This window comes from Protopterus annectens, chromosome 14.part0 (assembly GCF_019279795.1).
Source record: "Protopterus annectens isolate FY-2018-M chromosome 14.part0, PAN1.0, whole genome shotgun sequence".
Taxonomy (NCBI): domain Eukaryota; kingdom Metazoa; phylum Chordata; order Ceratodontiformes; family Protopteridae; genus Protopterus; species Protopterus annectens.
The window spans coordinates 679,421,358-679,449,206 of NC_056748.1; positions in this window are offsets into that span (position 1 = coordinate 679,421,358).

Here is a 27,849-nt window from a genome sequence, read left to right on the forward strand (position 1 = left end):
AGTACTCTGTTGCTTTGCCAACATCAAACTCACTCATGTTTGTCACCTCCCTTTTGTATAGCTTTGTTATGACTTTATATTTATGTTAGACATTTCTTCCTATATGATTTCTGAATTATTCATCCAAGATTGTGTTATACTTCGTTTCAAAGTCTTATTCCACCCAGTCTGAGATCACACAAATTACATGAGACAGGGTGTGGTGATGTGAGGTAGTGCCAGCTCTGAAAGGAGGTGTAGGACAGTAGATGTGCAATATATGCCAGCATAGCTAGCTGGAGTTTTGTAAAGAATGTCATTTTTATATCAAACTGATTTGTACAGGTGCTTGAGTTGAAAATGTATTTGTAAAGCTGCTTATGTTAAAATGTATCAACAGTGGATCCTGCTGGACAGAAAAGAAATACACCTGTATGTCAGTCTGCATTGTAACTGTTGAAATGAATATATTGCAACAGAGGATACTGGAAGAGAAGAGGTTTATGTTAGTCCAGCTAACTTTGAAAAATAGTCTAAAATTAAATTACCTGGTTTAGGCCAAAAAGATTGTATCTTACATTTCTGATTGCAGCCAGAGACAAAATGGCTGTGAAAACCAGGATTAGGAATACTACTGTATTGTCCTTAGGGGTGAACTAATTGCTACCCTGGAAGGGTGAAAGTTTTTCATCTGGTTTTATAGCTTCCAGATGCTATAACATATATTAGCAAAGCTCTGTGTGTGTGATGTGATAGATTCTGGTTTAGTATCTAGTAAAGGGAGTATCTAGTGTGGGAAACAGAGTCAGATGACCTTATGTATGTGATGTCATTCTGTAATCCTTTACTGAAATTATGTTTTAATACTAAATGAGAGAGAAGTCTCAGGGCAGTCTGTTTGTGAAACCTGACAAAGAATGACCCCCCGTTCACCCACAACATCATGCCTTGTTCTATTAAGTGAACTACAGGCCAGTAATTATTTAGATCAGTCAGGAAATATACTGAGATTAGTTAAGTATTGTTTTTCTATATCTGTGTGAATTTTTCCATCAAGTGTTATTTTTAATATTTCTTGCAGCTGAAACTCTGGTGTTTTTTGTATATTGTTTTTCTATATCTGTGTGAAATTTTCCATCAAGTGTTATTTTTAATATTTCTTGAGGCTGAAACTCTGGTGTTTATTGTAAATAGATATTTAGTGTTTTCATGTTCTTTTATTATTTATTATTATATATACTGAAACTGTTCATTGTGGCTGGTCTTTTAGAGAATATTTTACCCTTTGAGAGTACTTTTATTTATCTGATAAAATTGTAGCCACTCCTGAAAGCCACTGATCAAATACTGCCATTTGCATTAGTATTTATTTTACTCAGTATAACTGGGTACCCTGGTAAGTGCCTTAGAGAAGCTGGCTTTGGAGTGCTCTGATAGCAGTTTCTACCTTATAGTCTGGGCACAGGAAGCATAGCTAGTAAATCTGTGTCAGCTTTTCTCAGGTAGGTGTGTGTGTGAGAAAATCAAATCTCAAAGAAAGTGTGTGTGTCTACTTGGAGCAGGGACGCAGTGCACTGGTTTCACAGAGAGTGTGGTGGAGGGACTTGGCTTGCAACACTTGGCTGTGGACTCAAATCTACAGCAGTTGTCAGTGTGGAGTCTTATTTGGGGCCTGGTGAGAGAGAGGGAATCCCAGCCCCATGACGGAAGTGTGTTCCCTGTGTGTTGTAAAAGGAAAATGTACTTGGTACAGAGAGTTGCATCTGGAAATACTGTGTGTATCTATTTTTGCTTGAAATGAACATTCCTCACTGGTGTCAGTGGTGAGGATTGAGCCTCCTTGATTATTGGCCCAGAGCAGGGATGTCATACCGGGTATATGTCAATTTAATGAGTGGGACAGGTTTGATCTGTATCTCTGATCAGTTTATCAAAGTCCTTTTTCTCTGATAAAAGACACTTTATTGACCAAATGTAATGACTGTTAGGCACCTTCAGTCAGGTAATGCAACTAATGGATTGTTTTTGGTTCCCCATCAATAATAACAATTATCTAATTAATACTCAGAGTTTTGTTTTTTATATCCACTTGAGAAGAGTATCTAAAGACAAGTCCTCTAAGAATTCTAACCTCTGAGTATCCTGGAGAACCTCTGACCCAATTATTTTTTCTTATAGTTGCTGTTCTAATTCTTTGTTTCTGTAGCAACCTGCTAATTCTCTTAACATGATCATTGGTCTGTCTTTCACACCAAGATACAATAGAGATTATTTTAAGCAACAAGATCAGGAAGAAACAAATACTATGGACAGGAAAAATCTACATTTTAAAATAATACTACTTATAAACAAATCATTTCACGTACCAAAAAAATTATGGTATGCAAAGGAAATTAAATAAATCACTTAAAATTATATGACATTTCTCAACGTACTTTTATTAGTTGTCTGAAAGACACCAGGATCTAATAAACAAAGGTAATGATAGAGAAAACCAGAGTTTTAGATTCAGTTCTGCCACCAAAAATAATCAAGTACATTTTCAGCTGGCTCAAGCTATTTAAAAATAGACAGACTAAAAAAGTCAGAACAGCACGCAAATTTGTAAGAAGTCAGTCAAGAAAGTAACCTCCACCTTTTTTAAAAAATAAGATAGCTACAAAGGGGAAGAAATCAGTTTAATACATTGGAAGCCAGGAAAGAATGAATGAATGAATACAAGACCAGGTAAACCATTTGTAGAATGCATTATTCTTTTCCAGGTATTTTAGTAGTTTACGAGGTTATGATTGACTGTTTTTATGTATAAAGAAGAAGTGTACAGACGGTGGACTGCAAAACAAAATTAGAAAGGGACTGAAGTGAAGAATTTGATTTTGAATAATGTAGTTTCTGAGCTGCCCTGTGAGTTTGCTTTTGAAATTGATGACTGTTCTGTTGAAACTTTACTGATGTAAAACTTGATGGCTTTGGAAATGATTTTACTTAACTTTTGGTGATGTATATAAAATAATGGCTAGCCATCTGGAGAACAACAATAGAGGCCATGATGAAAATCTTACAAAAAGTTAATGGGTAGAGTACAGATTGTGATACATTGCAGACTGGGACATCCATCCCTTGCCTCACTGTAGTGCAATCTTGGAGTTGGAATATTTATTAAGCAGGGGGTGTGGGGGTGCAGGGGGGCTTGCTCCCCTGCAAGACAGTGAATTTGCAGGGTAGGTGCTAGACTTACCTTAGCTCCTATGTGGACATCACATTCACTATTCAATCTAAATGTCGAATCTGCTGAATTCGTTCATCAGATTTGCCATTTAGAACTAATTTGTATGCAAGAATTCGGCATTATGGTTCGACGGTCAAAACGGAATTTGTTTTGAACGTAGACATTTTGATAGTAAACCATATATATGCAATTGTCTATATTTTTTATATAATTTAGAGTCTTTGTTTCTAAAATTGTATAACTACCTATCTACTGTAATCTAATGTTATTTTACTCATCGTCGAGTTTTTCTCCCCGGGCCTCCACTGAAAATGGATTTCTGACCAAGTGGACTTTCCTGGTCAACAACTGTCAATAAATAAATAATAAATTCAGATACGTACATTCACACACCTACATATATATATATATATATATATATATATATATATATATATATATATATATAGGTTAGGATTGTGAATGCTTATATGAGCAAATGCTTTTTGTGGCTGTAAAGAAGAGCAATGGCTTAATGGCTCATATGACCAGACGTTCTTCTCTATGACGTTTTTGCCAGAAGCCTTTTTTATCAGTACAGTATGGCAATGGAATTTGTCCTTTTCCTAATATTGTGCAATCTCCTAGTCGGTATATATAATTAGCAGGGTATGTGGGGAGTGCAGGGGGGAATCCTGGCATCCCCCTCTGCAAAAAAAAAAGTATTTTTTGTTTTTATTCCTGTTCTATCATTTTTACATTTGATGTAAATTGGGCATTCCTTTTAGTGTTCATTGTTAGAAGTATTTGCAGTTTGATGACAGATACATAGACAGACAGACAGACAGAGACTGACTAATGGACTTTTCAAGGTGTTTGGGAATTCCAGAAAGCCAGGAAAAGTGGAAAGGAATTAAACTGATGTAAAGACATTAACACTGTTACATTTGAGACGTTGATTGTTAGACCAGATAAGAATCTGATAAAAAAAATATTTTAATTGTAATATTAGACTTCTGAAAAAAAATGTTTTGAGCAAAAATATTAATATGTTTGCAGATGTTCTGAAGTTAATTCTACTCAGAATGCATAATAAACCAAATAAAAAAAAAAGTTTATTTCATTTTTAATTTTATTTTTGTTTGCAAAATAGATAATTCTGCACAAAATTAAGCAGAAATAGTTTTGAATACACCAGAAAAGATAAAAATACAAAAATAAGCATGTATGCAGAATATTACTTGCAACAAAGTGAGCAACAAATCAGACAAATCAAAAAATATATATAGTCAGTCCATGAAGTAAGTAGTATTTGCAAAATAGATATTACAGTAATGTCCAATGTTAAACTTAATATGCTTATTAATTCTGGAATATCTATTATTATTAGTAGAAAAGATTTGTATAACAGACACAGAACAAAACACTGCTACTCTCCACTGGAGTAAAGCTATAAGATTGTAATAAAAGAGATGCTTTACTACTGAAATGCAAAAGAATGGAAAATTTTCACTAAATGGTTTCCCTTTGCTGCATGTTTCATGTTCTGGTTCAGTGATCTGCACTATTGCAAATTTTCATGATAATGTACAAATCACTAGTATAAGTAATGACAATACGGTGTCAAAATAAATGGAGTCCAATGATCTTAATTTAGAACAAACACTTCTAAAAATGAAGAGAGAGAATATAGCTGACTACATCTTAAGGTACCCTATGACTACAACGATTTTTGGTAAAATGCATTACAAGGTAGCTCAGCCACATAGACCTGATTGCTCAGTATGTTGTCTTAAATGAGCTTTAACCCTGAAAAATTATACTGAAATCATGGTCAATTAAATTACAAGTTAAACATTTCACTGTGCCTCATTATTAGTATCGGCTGGAGAAAATAATTACAGACACAGTTTTGCCAAAAAAATCTGATAGTTGTTAATGCTATCACCAATGGTAACTATCAAATAAAAAAAGTTTAATATTAATTATATCCAACCATTTGCAATGTAAGCCAGCTCCTTTGGTAAAGTGAAATAAAGCCATGCCTATGAGCCATTTAACTCCAGTAATTAGTAGTTTTGGCATCTACTGGTGAAAGATGATGGAAAGTGTTGCAAGGCATTCCTGGCTCATCTCTCTTCATGGGGGAGGGGGTGGTGGAGAGGCTGTTGCTTGGGATGCACAGTTATATGGCTGTAGCCCCAATGGAGACCAGAGACTACATGGAAGTGCTTTGCTCCATGGGGTCAAGAAAGTCCTGAGGTGTTACATCACGTCTGAAAGTGAGTGATGCACAACTGTTTATGCCCATTGTATGCCAAGCTTTTAGCATGTTAATAAGCATGTGGCATAGTGTTAGAGCCAGATAAGTAAAAGAAAAAAAACCTTAATGACTGTCAATATGACTGCCATCTTAATTGGCCCTCACCCCAAATGAAGGGGAAATGAACGTGCCATCTGGCCTGTGAGGGAGATGATACAAGGACCATATAATGTTTGTGAAGCAAAATGCATAGTAAGAGTGCTTAGGCAAGATATTTTTGTCAGATTAATAACATTCAGTGGACAAGAGAACTATTTATCACCATGCCTACATCTTCAATAAACAAATGTATGCAGGCATGGGAAGTAATGTGTACTTTTCTTTGTGTACAGTACATGCTTATATGTATATATATATGGATCTATGTCTATATATGTATATACACACACACACGTGTATATATGTGTGTATATATATATATATATATATATATATATATATATATATATATATATATATATACCATCTTCAATAAACAAATATATGTAGGCACGGGAAGTAATGTGTATTGTTCTTTGTGTACAGTGCATGCGTATATGTATATACCTATGGATCTATTTATGTCTATATATGTATATACATACACATGTGTGTGTGTGTGTGTGTGTGTATATATATATAGATATATATATATATATATATATATATATATATATATACACACACACACACACACACACACACACATATATATATATATGCATGCATACACATATATAGACTATATATAACATGTAGAAGTGTGATACAAAATGAAGGAAGTCATACATGCTGTTGTAGTCAAACTTACTCTCTAGAAGAGTGAGAAGGGAGTAATGGTGCAAACACATACCATTAATAACCCCCTTAGTAAAACCCAGACAATCTTCTTTGTCCATCCAATGTGAAATGGAAGAAGATATATGCCTAACTTTCTGTTTTTACTTCGTAGAAGACCCCATGTAATAAGACAAAGATGTGGCTCTTCCATAGGAATTAGGCACCTTAGACTGGCTTTGTGGTAAAATTTCATGCAGTATCTCTTCAGAGATCAACAAGAGTGGTCCTCCCCAAAAGCTACAGGGAATGTGCCAAACTCTTAGTCCTTAAGCAGCTTCTCAAGAAGCAATGCCAGAGGGATTGAGAGAAGATGATGAGTGGTCTGAGGTACCTGATTTGCCACAACAGAGTCACTCATCGGCATCTGAGGCAGAGAAGAAGCCAGATTCACTAGAGAGCATGCCAATAAAATGTTATTCTTCTCGTTACAAATGAGAGAAAGAAAAACTAAAATGTCAAAAGTCTGCTCCGTATTCTATCTGAGAAATGAGCCTGATATATAGGTAGCAATTCCCTTAAAAGTCAGTGCACCACCTGACAGGAATTTTACAGTTTTTAGATAATAAATTAATTGCAACCCCTAAAACCACACATTCAAGCCCCCATCTTTAACTTTTCCAGAAAATTTAATACACATTGCAGTAACCATGATTTTAAAACATTTCTCCAAACAGGTATACCTGAGAAAGAATTAACTTTTGTGAAGTAAATTTAACCTCTACCTGATGACATTAAATCTAAGTTGATGGACACTCGTTTGGATTCTAAACTTTTGTTTATAGAAGCAGCTGCTGGTTTAAGTCCCTTCAAGATAAGGGTAAGGCCTTAAAGGAGATAAAACATGTGTATGGTTCTCCTGCGCCCAAATTTCAGAGAAATGACCCCAATAAGTGTGCCTTTGTTTGTAGGCAATTCCACCATTCTACTAAAGGTAGGAAGAGTAGCAAACGGCCTCCTCCTGCTAAGGCTACTCATTTTTCAGGACTCTGAATCTTTCCTTTCCAGACAAACTAGGTACTATATGACTGTCTCTTCCCAGCCACATTCCTCTCTCTCTTTGCCTTTCTCTTTCACTTCCTGTTTGACTTCAGATCACTCATGATTCTTGTGTTCTGTCAATTATTCTTCACGGGTACTTTGTGGTGTGGAAAGCTTGACCTTCTTTTACAGGCATTCATTCCTCAGGAACAACTTCCCTTTTTCCCAGAGGCTCTTAAAAATCTCTTGACTCAAGGTATTATTTAAGGGGCGCCTGTGTCCCAAATGGGGAAAGAGTTCTACTCCAGACTGTTTCTAGTGCCCAGAAAAGAGGGCACTTGGAGACCTATTCTAGACTTCTCATCTAAACACTTTTCTAAAAGTATCTTTCTTTCAGATGTTGGCCTTTCAGATTCTGTTTCCCCTCTTTCTCCCTCAGGCCTATATGGGGTCTCTAGATCTCAAAGATGCTTATCTCTATTTTTTGATCAATCTTCTTTTCAGGAAGTTTTGCATTTCTCCATTGCTTCCTGTCATTTTCAGTTCTCTACTTTGTCCTTTTGCCTTTTTGCTGCCACAAGGGTGTTCATCAAATGCCTTTCTCCTATGATTGCTTTTTGCAGGCTTTTGGGGATCCAAATATTTTCTTACCTACATGACATGCTGGTTCAGGCATCCTCTCCAGAGCCCCTTATTGCAAAATCTTCATTCTGCCATTTCCCTTCTTCAGAGCCTGGGGTTCACTATAAATTCCAAAATGTCTTCTCTAACTCCTTCTCAGAATCATGTTTTTTTGGGTTTCATGATTCAGATGGTGTCAAGTCAATTCTTTCATCCTTGCCCCCCTCCAAAGGCCTTAACTCTCATTTTATTCTTTCAAAGTCTTCTTCCACTGACTTCCATTATCACAAGGGAGTTTCTGAGAACTCTGGGTTTCATGGCAGCCACCATTCCAATGTGCCCTCTGGCCAAATTCCACATGTGAAAGTTTCAGTGGCTTCCAACATGCACATTCTCTAGACTCCTTCTCTTCATCCTTGTCTCAGACAGGAACTTTACTGGTTGATTCAGCAGCTGTCTCTGAATCCAGAGATCCCTTTTTGTCCCACTCTTCCCTCTCAGGAATTGCTCACAGATGCTTCAGACATCTGATGGGGGGTGACATTTGGCTCCTTAAAAATACAGGAGGGGTGTGGTTGCCTCGTCAGCAGAAAGAGCACATCAGTGTCAAAGAGATGAGAGCTCTTCTGCTGTCACTTCAGGCCTTTCATCCTCTTTTCTCTCCAGGGCCTCTCAAGGTGTTTACAGTCAATACCACAGTGATGTGGTATATCAACAGACATGAAGGAAAAGGATCTTATCTTCTTTGCCGGTTGGCAAATATGGTATGGGATCTTGCTGTCAAGTATAAAGTGACTCTTCAGGAAGTTTATATCCCTTCCAGTCAGAACGTTGCGGAGACACTCTAATCAGGTCCTTAACTCACTCCCATGAATGGATGCTTTACAGGGATGTGTTTCTGGACATTATCCACCAGTGTGGTACTCCTCAAGTGGATCTTTTTGCCTCCCTTCTGAAAAGACAACTTCATCTGTTTTGTTCCAGGGTCATAGGTCCACTGGTGTGGAATATGGGTGCCCTCTCATTTTCTTGGAAGGGGATGTTTCTTTAGGCATTCCCATCCCTTCCTCTCAATCTTCAACAGGATGCTCTCAAAATCTTGTTGGTGACTCTCTTTTGGCTGCAACAGCATTGGTTCCCTCTACTTCTGCATCTAGCCAGGGGAAATCATCATAAATTACCTCAAAGTGTATATCTAATCACAAAAGACAAGGGATCTCTCATCCATCCCCACCTGTCTATATTTTAACTGACATTGTAGTTGATAGGATTTTGATTCCTCACAGACAACTTTTTTTTGAAGATGGGCTGCAAGTCCTTCAGGAGGCCAAGAAACCTACTACTAGGAAATCCTACTTATCCAAATGGAAGAGGTTTACTATTTGGTGTCTACCTCATATCCTGGACCCACTTACTGTGCATGTTCCTTTGGAACTCTCTTATTTGTGTGAGTTGCTCAATGCCAGTTTGGCCTTTTCTTCTGTTATTTCCCACTTATCAGCTCTTTGCTTTTCTGCCCTTTTTTCCTCCTTCACATTCTAGATTTGAGATTAAACAATTTCATAAAGGCGTTATCAATATTACACCTCCCAGGAAAACTGTTCCTCCTATTAATCTGCCTACCTTTTTCCCCTGTCCGCAATCTAACAGTGTAAGGGTGCTGTGTACATTGGATGTGTATAAGTACCTTAGGGTTTATTTGGATAAGACTAATGCTATTAGAAAATCTGATTAGTTATTTGTTTCTTTTAATCCTAGACTTGCTGTATCCAAGCAAACTATTTCTTCTTGGATTTCTAAGGCTATTTCCTTTTGTTACACTTTTCATGGCAAGAGCCTTCCTTCTTCAGTTAAGGCTAATTCTACTAGAGCTGTAGCTTCTTTGGGTCCTTTTTCAAGGGCTTAGATACTAATTCTCTCCTTGAAGCAGCTACCTGGACTTCTTTACATACCTTTACCAAGCACTACAAGTTGGATGGTATCTCCAGAGCTAGAGCTGGTTTTGCAAGTGACATTCTTCATGGCTTTGTAGGGGGCTCTTCTGCTCCTTCCCACTCGAAAGTTTCCTCTTGCGGTTTGGCACTCTCCCATCTGTTAAGAATGCTGCAGTAGTGAATGTAAGGACATAGTACAGTTAAGTATAATCTTACCATAATGGTAGATGTCTTTGCCTTCACAGTTGCAGTGTCCGCTCCTTCCCTCCATCCCCCTAATATTTTGCCTTCCTGGCTGTACAGGTTACCCGTTGGGTTTTTTGGACTGTGTTCCTACTAGGGAATTCAGTTTTGATTAAGGTAGGCCTGAATGTTACCTTTATGTCCTACACTATCCAAGGGGCATTTGGGTGACAGTCAGCATACCTCCTAAAAGCAATGTGGCCGAATGCTTGGCCTTCCACATCAGGGAATCCCATCTGTTATGAATACTGCAGCAATGAACGAAAGGACATCTATCCTAATGGCAAGATTTTACACAAATGTACTTTCTAAAGGTTTTTTGCTCTAACCACTGGCTTTATAAAGCTCTTCTCAAGCCTTCCAGAGGAAAGAGTGCATTGAAGGTACTCTAAAGCTTTGAATGCTTGACAGTTGCATATCCTTAGCATGATATAATCTATATACCTTTGGCTACAGCAAAAGTGATTCAGTGAGAAACATAGCCATATTCTAGCACAGCATTTATTATAGCTAGTTCTGCTAGCACTTGAAGCAGTGTAAAATAGTGACTGGAAATAATCCCTGGGTTTAGGAGAGATTGTTTTGAGGTCATGAAATGCTCATCCATGTCAATACCAAATGAAATAACAGCTGTCATGCATGTCTGTCACGCCTGCATTGTTACAGAAGAAAAATAACCAATTTATTTATGAAGGGTTTATGAAGGATTCTGCAAGAGATAGTGTAGTTTCTCTGTAGTGTTTTAGGTCAAGAGCTACAGAGTTTATGTTATAATAAAAATCCAAAAACAGTAGGAGGACACAAGATAGGCTCCAGGTTATAAAGCTTCAATCAGGCACAAGCGCTTTCACATCTGCTTCTTCTGGTGCATAAAAAAACCCTGAAACTAGTCATACTTTTAAACATTGCTGAATGCATCACATGTCTATATACATTCTATTGTTTGTTTGTTTGTGTCTTTCGGCTTTTTCCCGGTTAGGGGTCGCCACAGCATAACTCCGGTCCGCTAATGATTGGCAGTAGAGTTTTACGTACTGGCTTGCCGGGCCTAACACACAACCTTCAATGAAGGAATGCCCGTTCATGCATGTCGCCACACAGAAGACGCTCTAACTGAGGATCGAATGGGCAACGTCTAACTGTGAGGCGACAACGCTACCGCAGCACCACCACCGCTGTACACTATTACTATAAAATATTAAAGCTATATGGCAACCATAAAATAATGAAATATTCAAACCAAATCAAAAAATATAATCATAAAATATTTCTTATATATTTTGTGGACTATAAAAACATTGTTAAAATACATATTCTTAAAAACAACTACTTTACCTACGTAGAGGTCTGGCCTTTAACTTTGGTCTCAGTGGTATTTGTTCATTGAGACTATGTCAGCTCTGAATAAGACTATCTATCTAGCTTCTAGTTCCTCTGTTTTATTACATGTGTTCCCCCACCCCCACCCCCACTTTTTCTCACAAAACTCCAGGCAATGCCCATAAACTTACATTTATGTTGGTTGTTAGTATTCACAACATGTTTGGCCAGGGCATTACTTCTGCTTTGTTTGCCTATGTGATAAATGTGTTCTCTAACCCTCTCCTTGAGTGTACGGTCTGTTTTCCCAATATAAAATTTCTTGCATACTACACAGTGAGCGAGATACACTATATGCTGTGTATCACATGTAGCTTGTACTTTAAATATATACAGCCGGTCCTGATCTGGTCTCTTTTTCCTTAGGCCATCTATCCGAATAATAAGGTCTAGCCTTAGTATGTCGCAAACAAACTACTTCTTGTATTTGCTTCTGTACACCTCTCTCCCCATAGCCTCTGGCCAGTAAATCATTCCTCATACTGTTCAATTGTTGATGGAAATCTGTATCCCTAACGTTCAACCTAGATGCTCTAAAAACCTGATTCCTAATGACATTATCAGACACATAGGTAGGGTGCATACTTCCTCTGCTTAAAAGATGGTTAACATAACATTCCTTTCTGTACAAGCATGTATATATGCTCCCTACCTGGAGCCTATCTTGTGTTCTCCTGTTGTTTTTGGATACTTTGATGTACTTTTGCTGTGGACACAAGGACCTACATACGAGTGTTTTTTATTGTTCTTGATGTTATAATAAGAAACACATCATTGCAATTCAACTGCACCATACTGGTTTTAAAATATAAACATGAAAAAGAAAATTTATTTTTACTATTTAAAAATTAGAATTCACTCACCCCATCTGCTCTTCCATCAGAAGCTGTGACAATTAGTATATATCTGTCAGTACTTTCTCTGTCTAGTGGTTTTGCAAGGACCAGTAGTCCAGTGCTGTGAAAATAAAGAAACAAGTGACAAAAACATTAGTTTGTACTATTAATTGCATAATTTCTATATTGTAAACAACAGCATGCACCTTTCTTAATACACCACTTAACATTTTTTTGAATAAATACTATTGTACATTGAATTGACTATGGTTTAAAATGAGTTAACAATGTTGGGGTAAAACACACACAAACACACACACACACACATACACACACACACATACCGCAAGGAATACAATCTTATGTGAAAAATATATAAATATAAACCAAATAGCAAGACAACAAAAGACATTATATTATCAGAGACCCTTTAGAATTGTGTCATAGTTATTAATAATGAATGAATGTTAGCTATTATTTTGTTTGTTGGAAGTCTGAAGGAAAATTTCTAAACACATACTAAGTCATCTAAATGTGAAAATCAAAAGGTGATAGCGCATTCTTTTTTATTTTTTTGTCTCACTTCCAACTGAGGTGTTGCTTCTTAAGATTATGCATGTCACTCCTGTGTCTATGTGACTTTTCAGAGAGATGTTATTTTTCAATCCAAATACCAAATACATGCAGATAATTTAATTGTCAGATAGTAAATGCATATGAACAAATTTACATGGTACCTACCTACATGTAAAATATCTCAACCCCCCTTGGCGATTTCTTTATAAACCTCTCAGACAAAAAGACCAGGGTGTTAAGCTTTAAAATGCACTTAACATAATTATTCTGTCGAGCACTTAGCTGTTTCATTCAACAGCATTTTAGTCTTGACATGTTGTAATATTAAAGTAGCTTTTTTATGGAAAAATATTTATGATTTTTCCTTGTGGTATAAAGAAAACAAAGCAGAGATATGTTACGCATCTTACTTTTAACCTTTCTTTTGACCAGCTGTCAAATATCTTCCCAAAAGAAACCAAATCTAATGCCAGAGTATTAGACCAAAATTTATCTGAAGCACTACATTGGCTCTCTGTGTATGAGTTTATATAATTCTCCCTTTGACAAGTTACAATAAAAAGTTCAGTTAACTGTAATGTGATACTAAAGTACAAGACACACTAAGGAATTTTTTTGTACCCCCCAAGGACTTTACTACATCTTGGTCATTATGTGACAGTGCATTATCTTGGTCAATACATAGAGCTGTATACACAAACTAATATATCACCTTGCTTAGTGAAATGTTTATGATAGTTTCTTTCTAGTGTATACACATTACCTTCACCTTTTATTATAAGCAGATGTCAAGTGGGCCTCAACAGAAACAAAGTAGAATATTTGAATATGGCAATAAACATCCACTGAAACATCAAAGAGTATAAGGTGATATGTCAATTCCCCTATGACAATTTGTGAAAAAAAAATGTTAGAAAATTATATATTCAGTTAAAACACACACACACACACACACACACACACACACACACACACACACAGCTATTATATCCCCATGGAATTCAATTCATCTCAGTTGTAATTTACATAGCAGCACACTGTCTTTCATCTTCTTTTCTCGTTATTTTTTTTTTTTTTTATTTCTGGTATGAGGAGAACACATTACACATATGATTCAGCAGAGAACAGGGCAATGTTGTGGTGTACTGGCTCACCAGATGCGCAGTAGCAAGCGCCGCCCAAACGCCACTCCAGTTGGTTGATGTCTCGCTATACTGATGAATAACCAACATGATGTGGTTTTCATCTGCATGAATATTCATCCTGATGAGGAAGCTCATCATGTGGAATTGGGTAAGCCAGAAAAGTACATCAAGGCCGTGAATATTTTAACTTGATTTCCATGGCTTTTCTTGTAATATAAACAACCATTATGATTTCCCTTTGCTTTCTGCAGGGCTCAAGCCTCCCTGCTCACCTCTTGAGGGGGCACTGCATCCCCCACACCCTCGCTACTTGAATATACTAACTCTGAGATATGTCTACATTGAGGAAGAGAGTAAACAGACACTGAATATTCCTCTTGTCACAGGCAGCCACTGAAATGCTAGGTGCACTGTGACTATTCCTGTTGTCACAGACAGCCATTGAACTTTGATGTGCTCTTGACACAGGAACATACAGTACTCAAAGCTGCTAATCTACATTCATCATATGCATGTCGTCACAGGCTAATATTTATTGCATGTCAATCCTGCTATATTTCCATTCTGGTTCTTGGACATTGGGCTTGTCAATCACCCTGACCATGCTCACTCCTGCATAAAACTGCCAGTGACCCAGTACACTACAACATCACCAAAACTGGGTATAAAAAGATTACAAGCCAGCATAAACTAAAGCACTGCTGGTGATTCCCTGCTGACTGAAGAAAGTAAACCTATACATCTGATGTTGTCAGTCTTCAGTGAATCCTTGACAGTGGGCTTGGTTCTGAGCCTCGGAACTGACTTGGCCATTTATTCCAGCTCGCACCTTCCAAACTCTAGAGCCAGGCACTACCATTGTGCTCTTCTTGAAAATTACCTTATATCTCATTTGCCGCTTTGCAGGTCAGATGCATTTATCCTTCTCTCAAGCCTAGGCTGATTTTGAGTAAGTTCATTTCTTTTAATATTTTTCTATCCAAGTATTTTTTACTTAATCTTCTTTTTAAACCTTCTGTCTATAAGCTCTTCTTGTAGCTTAGTTTTCTTTTCTCTTAATCATAGTCTTTTTTAGTACCATTGTTGGTACATTTATACTCTTTATTCCATCTTTAGATACTATTATCTCTTTTAATTGTTTAAAAAAATCTTCTTTATCTCTATATATCTTCCTTATCTGTGTGACTGTGTATTTCAGCCATTTTTCTTTTGTTATGGCTGAAAAACAACTCTCCCCTGTTAAAACTTCAAAAGACACCACTGGTTTCAAAAGGTGCCAGAAGTGCCAGGGTAAAATGCCCAACTCTGACAGGTGTACTTTGTGCGTATACTGCCTGGGGAAACATCATCTTCAGGAAGATTGTTCAATTTGTCACGGGTTCTCTACCCATACCCTTAATGAGAGGAATAATAAACATATGGTGAAGGGACTCCTTAAATCTGATTTTAAAGAGGCCATTTCTGGGTCTAGGACTGAAGCTAGCACATCTTCATCCTCCTCTTCTTCCTCAACCAAGAAAAGACCTTCTTCACTTCCTAGTTCATCAGAACCATCCAAGAAGGTCTCTAAGCTGACCTCTGTACTCAGAGCTCTTCGGCACTGGAAGGTCTATCTGGTTCCACACCAAAGACTGTATCCGAGCCAACAGTGACTTCTTCGGTACCCTCAATACTCTTGGTGCCAAAACAGTCTTAGCTGCCTTTTCTCCCTAGGTCAAGGTACTTACCAACCTTTAATCCTTTTAGAGAGGCCACCAAGTCCATTTCTTAAAGCAAGACCTCCTAAGTCTCCTTCAACTGTCTCTATCCAAGCTACTAAAAGTCTCTCAGAAGCAAACATTTTGAGACTAATGGATCAGCTTCTTATGGTGAGAGGATTATCCTCTATTCCTAGCCACACTGGCATCAGAACCAGCCAGTCTATGACACATTCTAATTCCTCCTCCTCCAACTCCTGTTGAGTCTTTGGAGCCACATGTTCTGACAATCCTGGGGATGGGGCTCTCTGGTTTGGTCTGTGGTGCATGGATCTATTTCCTTAGTTTTATGTGTGTCCATGTCCCTTGGTGCTTCAGCCCTTGTAGCATCAATGCAGGCTTGTTCTTTGGGGTCCACTTCCTCGGTACGGTGTGTGACTCTAGTTCTGAAGGAGTCTTTTTTGGTTTTGAACTCCCATCCCTCTATGGGGGAGTTCTGCCTTCCAAGTCATGGAGATGGCCTTTTCCATTGAGGACTCACAGTCCTTGCCATCCTTGTTGAGACAACTTTCTACAGCCCCTCAGCCTGAGCTGCCATCCAACTCGTCCCCAGGACAGAGGACACAAAAGTCCCAGGTTGCACCCAGTCTTGTGGTTTCCTCTTTGGACACTTCCCTGGATCATCATCCCCTCCCCAGGAAGTTCCTATCAAGAGGAAGTGCAAGAGGAAGCACTAAGCCTTCCCATAAGAGTCTTTCAGTGAAGATACTGATTTTGATGAAGGGGAAGGTTCCACTAGGTCACCCCCTGATGATGTTCCCTTTGGGGACATCCTAGACATCCTGAACAGAGTGCTGGCTGGTCTTCCATTCAACATTCCTTGGAGAAGTCAGTATACCTGGAGGGTATTTGTGTCCAGCCCTCTCCTTCTTGGATCTCTCCACCTGCTGATGATCTCATTAAATTGATCATTCAGTGGGAGTGGAAGATGCCAGATGCCATTGAGCTAATCCCCAAAAAGCCTGATTGTATCTTATCAGCCCCAAAGGATGAGCTTCACTGGTCCAAAGGAATACCCATTGATGCCATGGTGATAGTGGCAGCCACAAAAAGGGAACTTGCTGAGGAAAGTCTGGCTTTTCATCCTCCTTACAAGGAATCTAGGAATTTGGATAGATTTGGGAAGCAAGTTTATGTTTCAATGACCTTCACTCTCAGGTTCTTGAATTATATGGTGCACCTCACTAGACTACAGAGGGATCTGATCAAAGAGCTTTTGGATATCATCAAAGGAGCAGTGGCTGAAAGTGTACGGGATAAAGTTACATCTCAGCTAGTAACCATTGATGCAATTTCTAACTTGTCCATGAGGTTGATTGATCATGCATCTGAAAAGACTTCCTGAGCAGTGCGTTCAGGTATAGCAATTAGAAGGCATTCCTGCATGCACTTGTGTGACTTTGTAAAGCCATTCAAAGCATCATTTGTCAGTGATCCGTTTGACAGAGCCATCCTTTTTGTTCCCAAGGCTAAAGATACTTTATCCAGAAGTGAAAATGATGGTAATATCCTTTCTGCCATAGGCGTATGTTTCTCCACTCCTCAGAGGCCCTACTCCAGGAAAGAAGTGAGAGACTATAGTTTAAAAAATCCAAAGGGCTTTTCAGGGATTCACGTGGCAAAGACTTTCCCTGGGGTAGGGGGGGACTAACAGAAGATGCTGCCCCCGAGGCAGAAATGGATCAAAAAGACAAGGGTCCAGAGAATCTTTTTCTGGTACTTCCTACTTGCACCCCTGAATGGGTTCATCTGGAGGCAGTCGGGGGATGACACTCTCTGCACGAATCTGCCTGGCAAACATTAACTATGGACAGATGGGTGCAGGGAATAATATCCAGAGGTTACAAAATACCATTAACAGTTCAACCATCATCCCAGAAGAAACTCCCAGACTTACCACCCCAGTACAAGGGAAGCAGCAGCTTTAGAAATTCAAAGACTGCAAGACAAAAGAGCCATCCAAAAAGTCCCACCAGATGAAACAGGATCAAGTTTTTATTCAAGGTTCTTTTTAGTGCCCCAAAAAACAGGGGACTGTTGACCCATCTTGGATCTCGGCCAGTTCAACAAGGCAGATCAGCAAACCAAATTCTGGATGGTCTCAATACAGACAATACTTCCATTCTTCGAAAAAGGCAATTGGATGTGCTCTGTAGACCTTCAAGATGCTTATTACCATATAAAAATGGACAAAAGCTCCAGGAAGTATCTGCGCTTCTGGCTGGGAGGGAGTCATTTCCAATTCAGAGTGCTGCCCCTTGGTCTTACCACAGCCCCCAGGGTGCTCACCAAATGCATGGCAGTAGTGGCAGCTCATTTCAGACTGGCAGGATTTTGAGCATTTCCTTACCTTGATGACTGGCTCCTTACCACTACCACCAGGTGTCAGTTAGAACAGGCAAGAGACTACATTCTACACCTTTCTACATCTCTAGGTATAACCATAAATTTTGGGAAATCAAGCTAGCAACCTGCTCAGCAATTAGAGTTTATTGGAGCCTGGTTAAACACTGTTTCAGGAATTGCCTCACTCCATCCAGAAAGACTTCAACGAATCAGATCATAAATCAATTAATTTTATGAAACAAAAGGCTTCCAGCAAGACTAGTCCTACAATCATTGGGCTCCATGACAGCATCAATCGTTCTTGTTCCCCTAGCAAGGTATCACATGCAAGTTTTGCAATGGCTACTTGCTTCCCAATGGTTTCTGATGCAACTACCAATGACTCACCTAACTGAATCATGGTGGCTCTACTCTGATCAGTTTCTCTTGGGTCGGCTATTCATTTTTCCCCATCCCCAAGCCTTAGTGACCATGGATCCTTCCCAGATGGAGTGGGGGACATTATCTGGGAAAAACAGTCCAAGGCATGTGGTCGCTATTAGAGGCCAACTTGCACATAAATGTTCTCGAGACAAGGGCAGTGCTGTTAGCATTGCAAGCCTTCTAAGATGTCCTCCTTCTAGGGACAATAGCTATTCAGATGGACACCATGTTGGTAGTCTGGTACATCAACAAACAGGGGGAACCAAATCTTACTCATTGGGTCAAGAAGCCCTCAGAGTTTGGAAATGGGTGATTTCTTCCAACCGCTTTCTCACAGCAACACACATTTCAGGGAGCTCCACTGTGATAGCAGACAAACTGAGCATTATGAGTGGTCTCTAAATCCTGTGTTAGCAAACTAGATTTTTCATCACTGGGGCCGACCTTGCTGAAACCATTTTGCGTCCCCGCTAAACAACAAGTGCAGCATTAATTTTGCCCTAATCCCCACACCTGGGGACTCACCTAGAGATGCTCTTTTCCACAACTGAATTGATTATCCCATCCAAAAGGCTGGGGAACTCAATAATCCTCATTTCCTCCTCCTGGCCTCATCTTCTTTGCAAACCATGGATTCTAGACCCAGCTCCAGATCTGCTGTTCCATCCAGAGGGCATGATTCATCCGAATCTAACATCTCAAGCTCACTGTGCAACTTCACCAATTCCCATGATTGCCAGACATTCTTCCCTTTCTTCTCCTGTGGCACCCATACCTCTCAACTGTACAGAATTTTTGCAGAATGTCCAGATTTTTGCCTTGTTCCTCATAAAATTTGTGGTTTTCTGGCAAATCACTGGGATGATGTGAGGATTGAAGTCACTAAATAATGATATACATTTGAGTTTCAGACTTCAAATCCTTCAAAAAATGTATGTTAAAACAAACCCTGTTACTCTTGCAACTTTATAAGTTTATAAGAATAATATTTAAAATACATCCCTATTTTTGAGCCTTTGTCCCCCCATTTTGTTGGGCTTTGCCCAGATTTCTTGTACTGCCAGGTTGAGAGGTATGTGTCTGGCAAATTATTGTCGCTCATGACAAACCTTCTGCTAGGATGTTGTATCAATGTAAATGGGAAAAATTTGTTAACTGGGCCCTTGAAAGAGGACTAGACCCTTATAACAGTCCTATTCATAAGGTATGAGATTTCCTGACTACTCTTTACCAATCAGGTTCCTCTGCTTCAACAATTAAAATTAATCTAGCCACAATTGCCAACTTTCATATGGATTTAATGGTGCATCTCTAATGCTGCAGATTGTGTGCTTTCCTATTGATATATTAGCTTAAAAGTGTTTATTTTCATCTGTCAGTTATGCAATGAGCAGTGTTGGCACAATTATCATTCATCTATACTGACAACCACTTACTCCTAGAACAAACAAATACTGTACACATAACAACAAACTGGACATCAAACAGGTTGTCAGCACACAGACACCACCTCTCACACAAGATAAGGCCACAACACATAAACCCACATACTCAGAGGTACTCACCTGTTATTACTCTGTCATAGTCCATGTTGAGGTGAAGGACATGAGACGTGCCTCTCTGGATTATATGAAAACAGATATGACTGAACTCTTAGATTATGTGTCAGTTGATGTCACAATATAAACAAAATGATTGACTTCAACAATTTGACTGGCTGACAGGCCTCCTCTAGGTTTTTGGATACTAGCCAAGGTGCTTGCTTATGCCACAGTGGCTTTTTTTTTTTTTGTAGGCAATATCAAAACAACAAAATTTTGAAGCAACAAAATCCATTCAAGAAAAACTAAAGTTTCTGTTGCTTAATGTTAGGAGTCTGAACAGGAAGCTGCACTCACTGGAAGCACTCCTCACCCTGGAAGATGTGTGGTCACTGAGACATTGTTCAAGGCCACAAAGAGCACCTTGGCCGTGCAAGACTACAATGCCTTTCACATAGTCAGAGCATGAAAGAACCAAAGATGGAGGTGTATCCATCTTCATTAAGGCCAAGTACACCTCAAGACTGGTCAAACATTATGACTCTGTTGAACTACTCCATGTCCAATTAACTATAGGCAAAGTACCCTTCCACACCATTGCTAGATACAGGTTCCCCACATGTACTATGAAAAACACATCACCTACCTGGAATTAGTAGATTCACTCACTATATAGCCCAACACCTTATTCATATGAGATTACAACTATCCCTCCATCGACTAGGAGATGTACATAAGCAGAAACATGCTCATCCAGAGGTTTCTAGACTTAATCAACACAAATGCTTGGAACAGATAGTCTGCACAAACCACAAGTAGCCTAAATTTCCTAGACATAGTACACACCAACATGGTGGATCACTGCAGTCCCACCTGCATTATGCCCTAACTGGTAAGGTCGGACTATAAATCAGTCTCATTTGAACTAACTATTGGACCTGAGACACCCACAGGAGCAAAAAAACTAAAAAAAAAAAAAAAAAAAACTTTTCCAAATCAAACTAAAGTCTAGTAAGCAATAGTATTAAAAGTTTTATAACCCCCCCTCACAATCTCAGACAACAATGACTCATATGCAGAGGTGTACCCAAATGCCCTGTATAAACACTTAAATTGTGCAGACTCATCTGTACCCAACAGAATGAAAACCAGGTCCTCCTGAAAAAAACAAGACATCCTGATGGACCTCAAGTAAAAACAGGTTATATAACAAGACAAAGAAACTGATATCTAAGAACAAGTCCAAACCAGCTCAGCAGAGGAAGTATTTTGCTGCTTGAACAAGCAAATTAGATATCTTGCAAAGACCTCTAAAGCAAACTACAAAGCTAATATAGAATCCCTAAGTCAAGGATAATCATAAGACATTATTTAACTACATCCAAAATCTAAAAGGGAATACTCAGTTATGTGCCAAACTGGTAGTGGAGGGCACCACTCATACTATACTGGAGGAAATTGCCAACCTGCTAGCGGACATATTTGGCACAAACTTCACCCCCCTGTCCCCACCAGCCATACCCGAAAGCATAATTGACACCAGTCCTCAGCCTAGCATTTCTAGAGATGAGGTCATATCTGTGATCTCCAAGGCTGCAATGGGAACAGATAACATCCCGGGTTGATTATTAAGCAATCTAATCAGGATATAGTGGACCCACTTTGCATTCACTTTAACCATAGCCTGAGAAGTGGCTTTGCTCCAGTAGAGCAGAGAACAGCAACAGTAATCCCCTTGCACAAAATGGGGTCATCTACTGACCCTGGGAACTATAGACCCATAAGTCTAACTAACGTCATCTGCAAGGTCATGGAAAGAATCATCATGGACCTTATCAACAAGAACAAGATTATCTTCAAACTCTTGACCCAACCCAGGTTTGGCTTTGCTAAGGATAGAATATGCTTATTAAACCTAATAAACTTCTTTGGGAAAGTCACCAAAGCCCTAGATGAAGGTTAGATAGTGCATACCTCCTGTCTTGATCTAGCCAAGGCTTTTGACACAATCTCTCATTCAGGTATCAATGAGAAACTCACCCAGCTGGGGATCAACCCTTATGTCATTAGATGAGTAGTCAATTGGTTCACTGACAGAACACATTACATCAAAGTTGGTTACTCCACCACTACCGGTATACTTGTCACCAGTGGCATATCACAAGGATCTCTACTGGACCCTTTACTGTTTAGAATCTATTTTTCTGAAGTCCAGGCTAAAGTAGATGACCTTTGGCTTACCCAATTCGCTGCTGTTTGCAAATTGGGTTCAATCATTAAGCCCTCACAATGATGTTATCATATTACAGGATGGGCTAACACAGACAAATGATTAGTGCTAAATCCACAGTTTAAAACTAAATGCAAAAAAAATGCATTATTATCCCCTTTGGCAAAGCAGAATTCCCTGCTAATTACAATAGTGACAACACCCCCATAAGTTCTAACCCAGTGGTGTGAGATCTGGGAACACAGGTTAATAGCAATTGGAATTTCAACCATCAAGTTTCCACAGTGGTAAGGAAAGCCTTCTACATTGTACATGTCATAAGTAAGACCATCACATCCAGCTCTAAGAATGATATAACTACACTGTACTCAACCCTCATCAGACCATTAATATAGTACAATAAACAATGTCCTATGCTGATAGACTGAAAACCCTATCACTGTGCAGTGTATCTTATAGTCTGCTGAGAGGCGAATTGTGCCTGGCCTACAGGGCATTCTCTGACCCTGGCCTGACTGGAAATGCTACACATCTACAAGTCAAAATGGCAAAAAAGTCACTCGGTCTATGGATCTTAATCTAGCCTGTGACATAAAGAAAATATGCTGGAGAGACAGATGTATCTCCCAGAGACTGCCGCTCCACTAGAATAAACTTAAATTTCACATGAAACTGTGCTCCTCTCTGACCCTATTCAAGTGCAACCTAGACAAATGGATGGGAGACCCCAAATTCATCTGAGGGGTGGCACCCATTTCCCTCATGGAGAGAGGTACTCAGTGTTGCTCACTCTGCAAATTATTTCCATTTAACCAAGGAAGATTTCAGCAACTGTGGATTAACATGGCTAGACTTGTTAGGGCTCTAGGATCCACTAGTCTATTAACCTCCTACTAACTTATATTAGTCTGTGATACCGAACATACATTGAATTACTGCATTTGGAATCCACATATAGGAGCATATTATAGTTAACCTGATATACATTTCAATAAAAACTGCTGGAAATTATAGTTGTATACTCAGGTACAGAACATTCTCAAGAGAGCCATTGTTTCCACAATGATTTTACTGCATCTCAGTCCTGGACAACAAAGGAGGACATGGCTTTTGTAATACTTGGAGTTTAGACCTCACCCTATACACACAGTAAGAAATAAATGCTGCATTGTCTGCTCAAATGTTTATTATATTATACTGCTAATGCAGCTGAAATAAAATTATTTCATTTTTGGCATGTAGATATATAGATAAATAGATTCTATACCCACACCTCATGGAAAATGACTACAATTTATACTGGCAATTTTTAACAACAATGTAGGCCTATTGATGGAGATTACTAATAAAGTATTATATCTCTGACACAGTATGTAATTTTCTAGTAAAAAAAAATTAACAATTCTGGAAAGTCATTTATAAAGTGCAGGCACTTGTGTGGATTTAGGTGAAGAGGTAGTAGTTAATTTGCGCACTGAATTTCTGAATACCATGTGACAACTTCTTGTTGCATTTTTTTAACCCTAAAAGCATATCAGATCTTAGCAAAAATTTCTTTCAGACACAAAAGAATAATCACTTTCATTCTTATGTTAGAGAAGCAACATATATTTGACTTCATAAATTTCATATTTGCCTTGTATAAGAAAAAAATAAAAGTATGATGCATGTTTATTGTGAACTGAATCTAGCGGCATCTACATTAAGTAGACTATTAACAACCTGAAAGAGAAAACATGGGCACATTTCTTCACTGCTGTTCTAAAAATATAACTATGACTAGCTACACCTTTATAAATATAATGTCCCAAAGGAATGTGTCCCATTTCAGATGGTACACTGCCACTGACTGTAAAAAATTGCAAATATGTAATGGTCACAGTAATATTCTTCAGCTTTTTGCTCTGAGAGAAAAACAATTCCTCATTACTCAGCCATATCAATGATCATGTAACAGTGATGTGAAGGTGCTTTGTTTTCATAGACATTCTGCTCACCAAAAACATAACTCCTTTCTATAAATGCATAACTATTTCATGCTGGCAAATACCTATACTGCCTCTCCCACAAGTTACACAAATAACCCTGTGTTTCTATACAAAAAAAAAATGACTTCTCTTACCCCCAAAAGGAAGTAATCTTCTATACTTGACTCTGAGGAAGGTAAATTAAAAATGTTCACAATAACATAGATCACCTTTTTAGTCCTAAACATGTATATAGGACCTTTTCATCAAGCTAGAGCATGATTCTCTCACAAGCATTATGCAACTGCCCACAATTTTACACACAGCTTATCAACCCCAGAAAGATATTTCTCTGCACATTTCATAGGTTCATAGGTTGGTACTAGGCTATCAGCCCTAGGGCCTATACAAGTCTAGCCATATCAATTCCCTGGCTATTTCTTCCCACACTATTTGCTTCCCTGGACCCCTGTCTAGCAGGGTGACTGACGTGATCCCCGGGATGAATTTCCTTTCTCCCATCCAATCATCAAGGTTCCTTTTGAAGAGGGCCAAACAGGCACTCTGCTTGACATGTATGAGCAGTCTATTCCAGAGTCTGGGGAGTCTCTAGGTCAGGAACCTATCCCTTTAGCATGTTTTGTTTATTGTGATGACAAGGTTTAGATCCCTGGAGCGTGTGGCTCTGAGGGATTGGGATTTCTTTAAGTGTAGCATGTCCAACAGCTCTGGGTTTGAAATGGCCTTGTATGTTAAGCAGAGATTGTCTCGGAGTAGATGATATGCGACAGAGTATAGCTGGAGTTTTTTAAGGTGGTCAGCATAGGGCATCTGCTTTAGGCCTGTGATTCTTTTAGTGAGGTATTTATGTGGCCTTTCCTGTTGTTGCAGATGTCTTGAGAGGTACATACCAAATGGGGCGTTGTATTCTATAATAGGTCTAATGAGGGATGAGTACAGTGGGACAATGACCTCCTTTTTTCCAGATGAAAAGCCCTTACTGATGAGGTGTGCCTTACAGAAGGATTTCCTGACTGTTGTGGCAATGTGGTTATTGAAGGTGAGACCACTGCCCACCTGTTTTCCTAAGTCTCTTATCACACTTTCAGTGTTTAGTGCACTGCCACCTATGTGGTAATTCATGGGTACATGTTTTTTCCCAAAGGGGATAACTATACATTTCTTGACATTGAGCTTGAGCCCATGGCTCTGGCACCAAGCATCTTTTTCTGTAATGCCCTTTTGTAGAGTATCCACATCATTTGGGGATTCAATAATAGCTCCCAGTTTGCAGTCATCTGCAAATGTTGTTAGCCAGAGTCACTTAGTGTTGGCCTGTACTTCAGAGAAGTAGATGCCAAACAAGAGAGGTCCCAGGACTGAACCCTGAGGTACTCCACTTGTCTGGAGCTGGATTTGGAGTCAGCTACTTTTACAGTGTGGGTTCTGTCAGTAAACCAGTTGGCAACCCATTGAGTGATGTAGGGATTAATGCCCAGCTTAGTAAGTTTATCTATGATTCCAGAGTGTGGGATGGTGTCAAAGGCCTTGGCGAGGTCCAGATTGGCTGTGTGGACCGCCTTACCCTCGTCCATGGCTCTGGTGACTGATTTGAAGAAGTCAATCAGGTTCAGGAGACAAGATCGGCCCTTCACAAATGCAAACAGGGTGGGGTCCAGTGTTTTAAGGTTGCCAATGTCTTTGTTTATAAATTCCATGATAAGACGTTCCATGGCCTTGCAGATCAGGCTCATCAGACTGATGGGGCTGTAGTTCCCGGGATCCATGGTGGATCCTCCCTTGTGGAGTGGGATAACTGTGGCTGTGCGCCACTCAGTGGGCACAAAGCCTGAGGTGAGGGTATGATTAAACATGACACTTAGGTGAGGTGCCAGTTCATTTTGTAGTTTATGTAGGACACAGCCCGGGATGTCATCTGGTCCCATGGATGCTGTATTCTTACCTTTGGAGAGTGCGTTTTTTTACCTGTGTGGCCGTTATTACTGGAATTTGGTAATTTTCATGCATTAATGAGGAGAAGGAAACATACAGTAGCCTCATTAGTGCATTACAACCTGCTGCTCATAAATGCATTTACTGCCTCTACATAAGACATATCATTGATCGCTCAACAGTGAAACATTAAATGACCTGTGCTTTGACACAGAGCTTTGCTTACTATTCCCCAAAAGACAGACACCTCTGAGTATTATCTAATGGTGGATTGTGATAAAAAGAACAATCAAATAGTTATAGCGAGATAATTTAACTTGCCCTCTGAGACATGACACATAATACTATCTTCACTACCAAGCTAGATCAGGCAGCACTTCACTGTGATCATGTATTTTTACTTTCATGATAGACTGTCCACCAAAGCAGTTCTCTCAGGCACCTTTAACTTGTGATTGAAAGAAATGATGCCAACAAAAATGTAAATAATGCTATAACCTCTGCAGTTATAAATGCAATAAATAAAAAATTATACACCATGTATGAGTCACTCCTTTGGGCAGTGTACAATACTACCAGTGCACATACATAGCTCTGGTAATGTAACTATAATAATAAAACTTTACAACAACAACTATAATAAAACTTTAGTTTAATAAAACTGTACACACATGTAGGTTTTTTTTTTTTTTTTTAGCAATAATTTCTCACAGGTTAAAAATATCACCACTAACTACATATGTGAAACATAATGCAACAGAATGTACAAGTCCCTCTAAGTCCCTCTGTCATCGTATGTTATCTTATATAATCGATTACTAAGGCCACCTCTTTTGAAATCTTCTACTTCATGATTTGTTTTTTTTTTCAGATTAAGATGCCTTTTTAGCTGTAATGCTAGGCAGAAGTGCTTAGGCAACTGTGTGTCTGTTTCAACTAAAAATGTGAATTAAGTGGAATAAAAGAACATCCTTCCATTTTGAGCTTTGAGCTGCAGCTATATTTTATAACTCTATTCAGAGACTGAGTAGTACAGTTTAAGGAGGTTATGTCTTGATTATGGTGACAGAAGCATTTATAATTTAGATGAGAAAAGGGATCATGTACTGGGAAAATGATGTATATTTGGTTGTATGGTTCCATGCAATTTTTTTGTATATGAAGTGCACTTATACAAATGAGCTACTATACTCGAATTAAAAGAAGCATAAATGCCATATCTGCATTTGATGCAGGCTATAAAAATTACAGTACACTCATGAAAACCTCACAATATTAAAAAGCTACATTTCCTCTGCAATACCTTGTTTTTTGCATGTTGTTTGAATGAAATACCTGAGCATAGCTCTCTAAAGTTGGGAATTTCACAGAATGTCCAGATTTTTGCCTTATGTATTTTATACATCTTCCTTATAAAATTTGTGTTTTGGCAAATTGCTAAGGAGTGAAGATTGTATTTAATGACAGATACTAGAGTTTCAGACTTCACATTCTTTAGATAATGCATATCAATGAATGTTGCGTTATTCCAGCAACCTTCTAAGTTAGAAAGAGCAACATTTAAAATATGTCTCTAATTTTATTCCTTTT